The sequence below is a fragment of the Rutidosis leptorrhynchoides genome, chromosome 4 (genome assembly GCF_046630445.1).
Source record: "Rutidosis leptorrhynchoides isolate AG116_Rl617_1_P2 chromosome 4, CSIRO_AGI_Rlap_v1, whole genome shotgun sequence".
Taxonomy (NCBI): Eukaryota; Viridiplantae; Streptophyta; class Magnoliopsida; order Asterales; family Asteraceae; genus Rutidosis; species Rutidosis leptorrhynchoides.
In genome coordinates this window covers 626,000,557-626,013,254 of record NC_092336.1, presented here as the reverse complement: position 1 = coordinate 626,013,254, position 12,698 = coordinate 626,000,557, and the positions used below count along the sequence as shown (strand labels likewise).

Sequence of the window (12,698 nt, the reverse complement as noted above, 5' to 3'; positions counted from 1 at the left end):
ATGTGATGTCATCTCTTTCAGTGTTATTGAACCCTTCATAGTAGAATTTAAGTCTGTGACCATTCACATTGAAAATACCACCATTCTTGTCATATAACTCTACGTATCCGGATGGAAATACTTGTTTTACTTCATACGGTCCCCTCCATCGGGACTTAAGTTTCCCAGGTGAAAACTTAAAACGTGATTGAAAAACTAGAACTTTGTCCCCTGGTTCAAATGTTTTCTTCTCTTTTAAACGAGCATCGTGCCATTTCTTAGTTCTCTCTTTGTAAGATCTCGAATTTTCATATGCTTGAAGTCTTAGCTCGTCTAATTCATGCAATTGTAAGAATCGATTTTCTCCGACTTCCACAAGGTCTGTATTACATTCTTTTATTGCCCAATATGCCTTGTGTTCAACCTCGACAGGTAGATGACATGCCTTACCATATATTAATCGGAAAGGAGTGGTACCAATGGGCGTTTTGAATGCGGTTCTAAATGCCCATAGCGCATCATCTAGCTTTCGATGCCAGATTTTTGGATTATTCTTAACTGTTTGTTCTAAAATTCGTTTAAGACCTCGATTTGTGTTTTCAACTTGGCCACTCGTTTGAGGGTGGTAAGAAGTTGAGAAACGATGATTAACTCCATACTTTTTAAGTACTTTCTCGAGTAATTGATTTGTAAAATGAGTTCCACGATCACTGATTAATGCTTTTGGAAGCCCGAATCGTGACAAAAGGTTTTTAAGAAAACTGACAACAACTCGAGCATCGTTAGTGGGTAGGGCTTTTGCTTTAGCCCATTTAGAAACGTAATCGACTGCTACGAGAATATATTTGCATTTGTTAGAAGCGGGGAATGGACCCATGAAGTCAATACCCCAAATGTCAAATACTTCGCATTCTAGGATGCTTTGTTGTGGCATTTTGTCTCTCTTGGAGATATTTCCGGATCTTTGACAAGCGTCACAAGTTTTTACCATGTTGTAAGAATCTTTGAAAATAGTTGGCCAGTAAAAACCTGAGTCAAAGACCTTCTTAGCTGTATAGCTTGGTCCGAAATGTCCGCCAGCTGGTCCTTGATGACAGTGCTCCAGAATTTGTTGAGCTTCTTTACCGTATACACATCAACGAATAACTTGATCTGCTCCTATACGAAAGAGATTAGGGCTTTCCCAGAAGTAAAACTTTAGATCAGCGAAAAATTTCTTCTTTTGCTGATAGGTTTGATTTTTAACAAGAATTTCTGCGGCTAGATAATTGGCAAAGTCCGCAAACCATGGAATTTCTTCTTCCGTTTTAATTTTCATAAGGAACTCGTCTGGAAAAGTATCGTGAATAGTAGATTCGTCGAGTGTTTCTAAGTTAGGATTTTCAAGACGGGACAAGTGATCTGCAGCGAGATTTTCAGCACCCTTTTTATCCTTGATTTCAATGTCAAATTCTTGTAGGAGAAGAATCTAACGAATTAGTCTAGGTTTAGCATCTTGCTTTTTGAATAAGTACTTTAGGGCTAAATGATCGGTATAAACAATTGTTTTAGATAACACTAGGTAAGATCTAAACTTATCGAAAGCAAAAACTAGTGCAAGAAGCTCCTTCTCAGTAGTTGTGTAATTCAACTGAGCTCTTGTAAGTGTTTTACTTACGTAGTAGATTGGTTGAAATTTATTATCTTGACGTTGGCCTAAAACAGCTCCCAGTGCAAAATCACTAGCATCACACATTAGCTCGAAAGGTTTGGACCAGTCGGGTGATACCATAATAGGTGCATTCGTAAGTTTCTCTTTCAGAATGGAGAAAGCATTTAGACATTCTTCGTTGAAATCGAATGTACTGTCTTTCTCAAGAAGTTTAGTCATGGGTCGAGCGATTTTGGAAAAGTCCTTTATGAATCGTCGATAGAATCCCGCATGACCAAGGAAACTACGAATTCGTTTAACATTGGTTGGAGGAGGAAGTTTTGAAATAACGACTATCTTAGCTTTGTCTACTTCCATTCCAACTCGAGAAATCTTGTGTCCTAAAATAATGCCTTCCTTCACCATGAAGTGGCATTTCTCCCAGTTTAAAACAAGATTTGATTCTTCACAACGAATTAGCATTCGTTCAAGATTTGAGAGACATGAGTTGAAGGAGTCCCCAAAAATAAAGAAATCGTCCATAAAGACTTCTATACTTTCTTCAATCATGTCATGAAAAATTGCCATCATACACCTTTGGAAGGTGCCTAGTGTATTACATAATCCGAATGGCATTCGTTGGTACGCAAATGTACCAAATGGACAAGTAAAAGTGGTCTTGTCTTGGTCTTTTGGATCAATTGGAATTTGAAAATAACCGTAGAATCCATCAAGGAAACAGTAGTAATCTTTTCCCGCCAAACGTTCTAGCATTTGGTCGATAAATGGCAGCGGGAAATGATCTTTCCTTGTAGCGTCGTTTAGACGACGATAGTCTATACAGACTCTCCACCCAGTGACTGTTCTTGTAGGAATGAGTTCGTTCTTATCATTTAGAATAACAGTCGTACCCCCTTTCTTGGGTACTACTTGTACAGGACTTACCCACGGGCTATCGGATATAGGGTAAATTAACCCGGCATCAAGTAATTTGATAACCTCCTTTTTGACTACTTCTTTCATGTTAGGATTTAACCTCCGTTGCCTTTGTACCACGGGTTTAAAATCTTCTTCCATTAGAATTTTGTGAGTACAATAAGCAGGGTTAATCCCAGTAATATCAGTTATTTTCCAGGCAATTGCCTTTTTGTGGGTTTTTAAAACAGACATTAACCTACCCTTTTCGTCATCGGAAAGTTTTGATGAAATTATGATGGGTAATTGTGACGTTCCTTGGAGATAAGCATACTCCAAATGTTCCAGGAGTTCTTTAAGTTCCAAGGTGGGTGGTTCTTCCAAGGAAGATTTTATTCGGAACCTATTACCATCGGTAATTTCTTCAAAAGGTTCATCTTTCCTGGGAATTTCTTCTTCTAGGTATTCTTCATCAATGAATACCTTCAACAGCTTGTCTAACTCTATATCGACATCAAAATCTTCACCTTCACCCATCGGGGTGAAATCTGAGGTGTCGACATTTAATACTTCTTGTAGTTCTTCCTCAATACAACAATCAATAATGTCTATTTGGAAACATTTGTCATCAGGAGACATAGGGTGTTTCATAGCCTTATCTATGTTCAATATAATTCTATCCTCCCCCACACCTAAGCTGAGATTTTTCTCTTTTACGCGCACAATTGCGTCTGCAGTATTTAGAAAGGGACGCCCTAGAATTAGGGGAACCTTACTATCTTCTTCCATTTCAAGAACAACGAAATCAGCAGGAAAGATTAAGTGATTTACTTTAACCGGTAGGTTTTCAGCAATGCCAATAGGATAGTTGCATGTTCTATCAGCTAATCGTATACACATCCTAGTTGGTTTTAAATCACCTAAGTTCAATTTTAAGTACAAGGAGTGAGGCATAAGGTTAATGCTTGCTCCTAAATCAGCTAATGCATCGTACATTACTGAATCTCCCATCAGACAAGGAATGATGAAACTTCTTGGATCTCCAAGTTTTGGTGGCAAATTTTGCTTTTGTAAAATTGCCTAACATTCCTCATTAAGGAATGTGGTTGAAACTTCTGCATATTTTCCTTTGTCTGCTATAAGATCTTTGATAAACCTTCCATAATTCGGCATACCCGAAAGAACATCTACAAGCGGTACATTTATACAAATTTGCTTAATCATGTCAGCAAACTTGTTGTATTGTGCTTGTAATTTATCTTTCTTCAAACGTTGCGGATATGGAATTGGAGGTTTGTATACCTTCAATGGTGGTTGATTTTGAGTCTTTGGTGCACTTGTGGTTGGCACCGTATTTTCTTCCACCACATGTTCGTTTTCTTGTGAAACATGAATAGGAGTGAGAGGCTTTAGAATCTCTGGGTTAATGGTTAACCCGGTTCGCGTAGTGATTGAATTAACTTGCAAAATATTACTTGAATTTTGAGTTTCCTTGCCCTTCGGGTTTGGTTGCGTGTTGGATGGTAAAGTTCCTGATTGCCTTTCGGCAAGCAATTGGGATATTCTTCCCATATCTCTTTCAAGGTTTTGAATTGAGGCTTGATGATTCCTTTGTACTTGCTCGTTTCCCGTTTGGACTTGATGTAATTGTCTCTTCACTTGCTCATTCGTTTCTGATTGACTTTTGACAAAATTCATCATAACTTCTTCAAAGTTAGATTTCTTCTCTACTGGTTGCGTGTTATGATTTTGTTGTTGATATGGTAATTGAGGTAACGGTTGTTGTTGAAAATTTTGTTGAGGTGGAAATTGAGGTTGGTTTCTATTGAAAAAGTCAGGTGGTCCATTTCTTTGAAAAGCAAAATTCTTCGGGTTTTGATATCCTGGGTTTGCAGGTTGATAATTAGAATTCCCTTCTAACATGGTTGTGTTGTTATCTTCATTTTCTTCAAGGCTTGCCACCGTCCTTCTAGGTAGTTGATCTCTATACGGTGTCCATTCAAAAGTATGAACTGACATGTCTTCTAACATGTCATACGCTTGATTTGGTGATTTGTACATAAATACTCCTCCAGCGGAGGAATCTAATATACCACGAGTATGTTCATCAATACCACGATAAAAAGTTTGTACTATTTGCCCTTTTTGCAATCCGTGTTGCGGACAATTTCGTAACATTCTTTTTAATCTTTCCCAGGCATCATAAAGAGTTTCATCCGCCTTTTGTTTAAAAGTGGTGATTTCAGTTCTAAGTCTTTCGGTTTTTGCCGGTGGAAAAAATCGGGTAATGAATTTTTCTCTTAATTCATTAAAAGTTGTAATAGAATCAGGTTTTGATGCTTTCAACCATGCTTTTGCGTCTCCGGTTAACGAGTACGGAAAAGTTCTTAACTTAAATGCATCTGAAGAAACATCTTTGTTTTTGTACAGTTCACATAAATCTTCAAAAGCTTCTAAATGTTCTATCAGATTGTTATTAAGTCTTTCGTCAAATTGGTTTTCACGAACCATGTGCATAAACTGCCCCTTGACTTCCCAGTTTTCAGCCTCAATTTCAGGTCTTCTTATAGGTGCAAGAGCGAGAGGGGGAGCAGTTTGTCTGGTATTCCACATTGGTAGGTCATTTGGATCAGGTGTTACTTCAGCCATTTCTTCTTTAATGACGACGGTTTCAGGTTCAGTTTTGATTTCTGGTTGACCACTAGTGTTTCCTACTTGTTTTTTTGATATTTTTCGGTGTTTTCGGTTGACTAGTACTACCTAATTTTTTTTTGTTTTTCTTGTTTTAATCTTTTGTTCAAGTTTCTTTCAGGTTCTGGATTAAGTGCAACGAGTTTAGGATTTCCTGAATGGGTCATACAATTACAAAATTGTATGTATTCTTGAAGGATTTATTCACTAAGTGTATGAACATTGAACTTTCTTGAAAATGAATTTTCACGAAAGGATCGAATAACTAAAAACAATGATAAAAACCTTTAAACAAACAGATTTTCCTTCTGATTTTGCCCACGTTTCGAATAGCCAAAAGATGCAGCAGAGGGGCAGGATTCGTTTGGTCCCAATATAATTGAGTACTGTTTGGCTTCAATAACCCAGTCCACGTACAAATCCAAGTATTACTACGAATCAGAAAAATTATCTATTTATTTAACTGCCAACTTCCCCGGCAGCGGCGCCAAAAAGTTGATGTGCTTGAAGACCGTGTCCTTTTATTTTGATCTAATTTAGATTGAATTTATTACACGAATTGGTTGTGATTATATGGTGTTCTTATGATTTCGGATTGATTTCACACATATAGGCAACTTTGTCCTATCCGTATAGTAATAGTTTATTTGGTAAATCCGGTTCGTTCCACAGGGAAATGGAGTTTTCAAGGTTTTAATAGCTAAAAGTTAATCTATTAAAAGGGGGATTTTGGATTAGGGTTTACTACTTAATTGAACGGAATTTAAATTTAACTAAAACGAAATAATTAAATTAACGACAATAAAAATACAATTTAACTAATTTGACAAAATAGAAGAAATAAGGTTTTTCATGGCAATATAGTAAAATAGTAAAAAGTAATTAAAATTTACTATATGGTAAAAAGTAATACGGTAAAAGTAAATAAAATTTATCTGCGTAGTAAAAAGTGAAATTGATGAGATTTAAAATAAAGTAAAGTAGTGGCTACTAAAATATGTCCCCTTTGGATTATGGATTGTTTTTAAGTCCGATTACGATGTTTTAATATATATCCTTATATTTTATCTTTCGATTTATAAAGATTTAACTAACTAAAATTAAATCTAACTTTCGTTTCGATCTCGTTTTAGCGAATTAAATTATACCCCGATTATTTAAATTGAGATTTAATCCAGTTTTTACTTTCGTTAAAACCAAAATTATAACGGTCTTACCCTTTTTATAATTACACGATTATATAAATTATAATATTACCCAAACCACCGAATCACACTTCTAAATTGTTGTCAATAATTTGTCCATATGTCCGTCTAGATCACCGAGGTGTTGAAGCATAATTTATGTAAATTTAATGCACTTTCACTTATTAATTTAATAAATTATGTGATAGGGGTGAAAATATTAAATTATATAACAATGGGTCGGTAATTAAACTCAATATTAAAAATAGTCAAAGTTACACCATAATATTATAAATGGTTCAATCCATTTGTCCAGAGGTTCTACATTTTAGTCACCACTATGAGTATTTAGTTGGACATTATAACGGCGTAAAAATATAATTTATATGAAATAGACATAATAACAATAATAATAAATGATAACAATAATAAATAATAATAATAACGATAGTAATAACAACGATAATAACGATAATAACGATACGTGAAAATAAAGTTGGGATGTGGAGACTTACAGCGAGTTGGAACGGTAAAAAGTGATATAATTAGCGTAGCGGTACCCGGACAGAATTTCAACTTAAAACCCGTAAATTTAAACGTTACAATAACCTTATTATTAAAATAAACTTAAATTAAAATTATAATTATAAATATATTATGAATATTACAGAAGAGAGAATGAAAATTGTTTACATAAAGCTCGAGCAAACTGGCTTTTTATAGAGATGTGGCCTGCTACAGGAACCCATGCGATTGCATGGGTTTTATGCCTATTTCCCATGCGATCGCATGGCCGCCAGATCCAGCTCACATATTTTTTGTACACTAGCTTGTCGACATATTTAATAAATATATATAATATATATATAATATATATATAATTATATATATATTATATTATATTCTTGTGCATAGTTGACTCATAATTTTGGCTCCGATATCTCGTACATTTACGCCCGGTTTATGTCTCAGTCCCGGTGTCTCGAACGTCTTTTCGTACAATTTAATATCGTGTAATTTACGTTCCGCAACTTGCGTTCTTGTCAATCTTTAGACGTTTTTCTTCGATAATTTAAACCACTTGGAGTGTAACTTGTACATTTGAGGATTTTGGACGTTTTCGCCTTTTAAATCTTCGTTTTCGACTTTAAATCTTCATTTTCGAGCGATCTTCGTCTTTCGTCTTCGCACTTATTTATTTAAACGATTACAACTAAAAATAAGGAAATTACAATTAAAAACATTACATTTTGGAATGATATCGCGTCTAAATATATGTTCGTTTTAAGCAATATCAGTTTTCATGCTATAAGAATCAACAGAGCTGGTATTCTTTCAACGATAGGATTATGTTTATAGGGCGCTTGAAAGCCGGGGTGCGCAGGAAGTGGAAGAACTCTTTCTTCTTTGTCGACGATTCATTTATTCCGATTGCATATAGAAATATCTGCGCGTGGCATACTGGCGCTATCAGTGCGGAGTTAAACGTTAGGCCTCCCCTTTCTCCGGTTGAGCGACAGAGATTTGCTCACTTTTATAACCGCGAACTCCCCATTCGTCCATATAGCTCTGATATTTTACAGGTTACTAACATGTGTCCCTATCCGCCTGCCATGCCGGTTATCTTAGACGTTGATGATAACGGTAGGCGGCAGATAGGCGTTATTTTTGTATTTATTTTCTTTTCATCACTTGTGTCTAACTTAGCATGTTTTATTTGCAGAGATGCGTCTAGACAAAATTCTTGCTTCGCGTGACATCGAGGGCGTTCATACTGAGACGCCCGACATGAAGAATCAGGGTGACCAGGACATGGACATTGACGGGAAAGTCCAGGGTGGTGCCGCTATTGGCGCCAGCGGATCTGGTAGCGCCAATCAGCGCGAGAGTCATACAGGTGATGAATCTCATCAGACGGACATCGAAGGGGGCAAGGCAAGTGAGCCCCCATCCGAGAGCGGGAGTAAGCACAAGCGCGCCAAGAAAGAAAAAGGTAATTTTACTTCTAAAGTGTTGGGACATTGCGCTGCCCTTTTTTCATTGCTAACCAGTTATCTCCTCCTTTGCAGGGGCTCGTATGCAGTTTTATGGCATGAATGATTTGCTGTCTATCCCGGAAGATACAACGACCTCTCAATTCGATTACTTGATAGAGATCAAGCTTCCCAACTACTTCGGGCATCTATCGCCTGAGGCGGAGTGGCGTTTTGATGTTCAGTTAGCTATGATGAACTTGATGCGCTCTAAAAGCTACCTCCAAGAGGCAAGATCTCGTTTGGACGGTGCTGGCTCTTCTTCACCAGGCGCCCTGTCTGTTGAACAGTTGTGTGACCGTATCGTACATCTGAAGTCGGACCTGGAACATTCTAAGAAGGCTCACAACGAGGCGGCCAGCGCCTTATTGGTCCTAGCTGAGGAGAAGGCGTCCTTGGTGTGACAACCCAGGAAATTCCGACCAAATTTAAACTTAATCTTTATATGGTTTCGACATGATAAGCAACGTCTATTTAAATGAATCTCAAAATTTTGAACTATTTTCGTACATTCAATTGACCTTTGACAATTCTCGACGATTCACGAACTTTTAACTGTAAACAGAAATGTATATATATAAATAATTATATATAATAAGTTAACTATATTATTGAATTATTATGTGATTTAGTCTTTATGAAAGATAATTTAAAATAACTAAAAACTTGTTATTTTGAATATATAGAGTATATTGAATATAAATGATTTCGAACATAACTTGTCAACGTTATCAAAGTATTAAAGGTATAATGTTATACTTTGAGTTTAATTGCTTAATATATATAATTAGTTATCTAATTAGAATTTAAAACATAAATTGCATATATAGTTGTATATGTATAAAGCAATATATGAATTCTATTCATAATTAATTTTAAATTGTAATATATACATATTAAACATTCAATAAATAATATATGATAGGATAATATTACATGATTAATAAAATGTAATATATTAAATGTAATTACAAGTTAAACATATGATTGTTATACTAATATTATTATTACATCCATTATTATTATTAATAATAATATCAATATAAATATTAAAATCAGTGTTAGTCATATTATTATTTTTAGATAATATATAAATAGGAAAGTTGATACATATAAATTGTTATGATATTATTATTATCATTGTTAATAGCATAATTATATTATAATGAATAATAAAATTTTGATTAAGATTATTATTATTTTTGTAATTACTATTATCATTAAAATCATTATTAATATTATAAATACTATTATAAAGAGGATACAAATTATTATTATTATCATTAATAATATTATTATTAAAAATTTCACTAAAATTATTATTATTATGACTTATCATTATTATTACTCCAATTATTATTATTATTATTATTATTATTATTATTATTATTATTATTATTAATATTATTATTATTATTATTTGTATTTAGTTTATCATTAATTTAATTATAATTATTAATAAAAATTATATAAAATCATAAGTACACTTTTGGGAATCCAAATTCAGTGCACATATCAATCCATACTATATTAAATTTTGTTTCTGTCTCAAATTGGTTACACATCTACATCCAATCGTATAAATCAAGTTGAAAATTGTTATTTGTTTTATAGTCTGATCGAATATTTCCCTGTGGAGTCAATCATGCTATGAAACAGCTGTTAATCGGGTTTTTTAGATTGTAATAACATCACTTACTCTCTATAGCACTACCTACTAACACCATTCAAAGGGAAACATAGAAATTAAACTGAAATTTTTATAAAAAAAATTCGATGCCTTGTTCTTACTGCAATTTTTCAAATAACTTGATTTCTTAATGAATTTCAAAATCTGTTAATGCAAAGTTGTTAGGATTCAATTTCTTAAACTATCTGCAAAATCTCAGAGTTCAATTCTTTCTATTGATTCTGAATTTTTGAGTCAAAGTTTGCAAATAAAAAGTCAAAGAATTTGTTTTTGAGGAAATTAGAACTAGTTTTGATGTTTTAATTTAAATGGATGATCCAGATAGTTTCAAGCAACGATTTGGAACTTCTTTCATTTAGAAATTCAGATCTAAAACAATTTTAAAATCCTGATTGATGTTTGAGTTTATACGAGCAGTTACAGGCCTTTTTTTTTATTTCTTTTAATTATTTTTTCTCTTTTCTATTCTATTGTAAATAAATTGATCATTCAATTATCGTTCTTGTTTGAATGAAGAAACCTAAACATATTTAGTAATCAAATAATTTGATTATTGATTTCATTGGTCGACTGAATTGAAGAAGAAGAGGGGAAAGGAATCAGATAAATTAAACAGTTATATATATATATATATATATATATATATATATATATACATATACATATAAGTATGGATAGAATCAGAAAAACAAGGCAAATCGACTGGTTTGGGTGTGTGATGGGTTAACGTGTGGTCTTGGGTTCGAATCCCTAATGAGGCAGCTTATTTTTTTGGGCTTAATCCCTTGATGGTAGTTCATTTGTTTTTATCATTTTCAATTTTATTATTACTTATTATTGTCATTGTTTATAAGTTGTTATTATTATGTTAAAATTTATGTTAAAATTATTATTAATATCATTTTAGTTATTATTAAGTAATAAAACTAAATATTATTATTATTATTATTATTATTATTATTATTATTATTATTATTATTATTATTATTATTATTATTATTATTATTATTATTATTATTATTATTATTATTATTATTATTATATGATTAATATTATTATAGTAATTATAAAAGCAACACAAACTGTTATTAATATTATTCTTTATATCAATTTATAATTATTAGTAGTATTATTATTATTAGGATTAAATAAGTATTACTAATAATAATATCATTTATACATATTAATATGAATATCATAATTAGAATTTATCATTAAAATTAATATTTTTATTATTATTACTACTACTATTGTTACTATCATTATTATTATCCCTAACCTGTTATTATTACAATTATTAATTTTTTGCAAAACATGAGCTATTTATATAAAGATATAATTATTACATAAGTATGCTAACTTTACATAATACTACGTTTTAACTAATATAAATATTAGTTATATCAAATAGGCATTATAAACTATTATAAGTATTAATAAAATTATATATAAGTATTAATCCTAATACATAACTAAATATATATAAATTTGTTCCATCACGTTTATATGTTTTAATAGATATACAAATGATATAGGTTCGTGAATCCGATACCAACCCTGCATTGTTCCGTTTCGTTGTATGAATATTTTTACTACAAAATATTGTAGGGTGAGTTCATTTGATTCCGTTTTACTCTTTACATTTTTGAAACTGAGAATACATGCGCTACTTTTACAACTGCTTTATTAAATGCTTTTGAAATACATTTTGAACTGCGAATACATGAAATGCTCTTATAAATGTTTGACGAGATAGACACAAGCAAATCATTCCTCGAATTAATTATGTGGACGTGATAATTGCCACCGTTGAATTATGTGGACGTGATAATTGCCACAATTGATATGAATATTTTCCCCTGATTATTATTGCTTGGTAACCTAAGAATTAGGGAACATCACTAATTTTGAGAATTAGTGCACGCCTAATTGACGCGAATCCTAAAGGTAGCTACCGGGTTTAACACCCCCACCCAGAATATTCACTAGACGGAAGGGCTAGTGGGCGTGGTGTTTAGTACTTTGAAGTTTATATGATTATTATACAGACGAGATGTTCTATTTTGGGGATATTATTATGCGCATTATATGTTAAGGTCGGTTACCAAGCCAAGCTATGAAAGCAATGAAAAGTGAATGTTATGTATCGAGAGAATGATTTTATACACAGGTTATGTGTATGTTATTTTTGTGCACAAGATATGTGTACGGTTACTAAGATTTATGAAAGATGATTTCGTACACGAGAAATGTGTACTGTATTTAAAAGATATCGCATGTACATTACAGGTGGGTATAGGATTCGGGCCCATTTGTACCATGCAAGATTTAAATCTCGTGGTCTATCAAAATGATGAATTTTATTGTTTTATGATAAACCTATGAACTCACCAACCTTTTGGTTGACACTTGAAAGCATGTTTATTCTCAGGTATGAAAGAAATCATCCGCTGTGCATTTGCTCATTTTAAAAGACATCATTTGGAGTCGATCATTGCAATGGGACCAGATGTTGGTGACTTCATCCAGATAGATTAGGACGGGGCATGACATGTGGTATCAGAGCGGTGGTCTTA

At 32.9% G+C, this 12,698-nt stretch overlaps 1 non-coding gene across 1 annotated transcript; it reads left to right on the top strand.

Annotated features, from left to right (window-relative positions):
• The first annotated feature begins 4,673 nt into the window (after positions 1 to 4,673).
• Positions 4,674 to 4,780, top strand: LOC139846343 (small nucleolar RNA R71). The gene has a single exon (XR_011759057.1). It is a non-coding gene; the product is annotated as a small nucleolar RNA R71 (small nucleolar RNA).
• Positions 4,781 to 12,698: the final 7,918 nt, after the last annotated feature.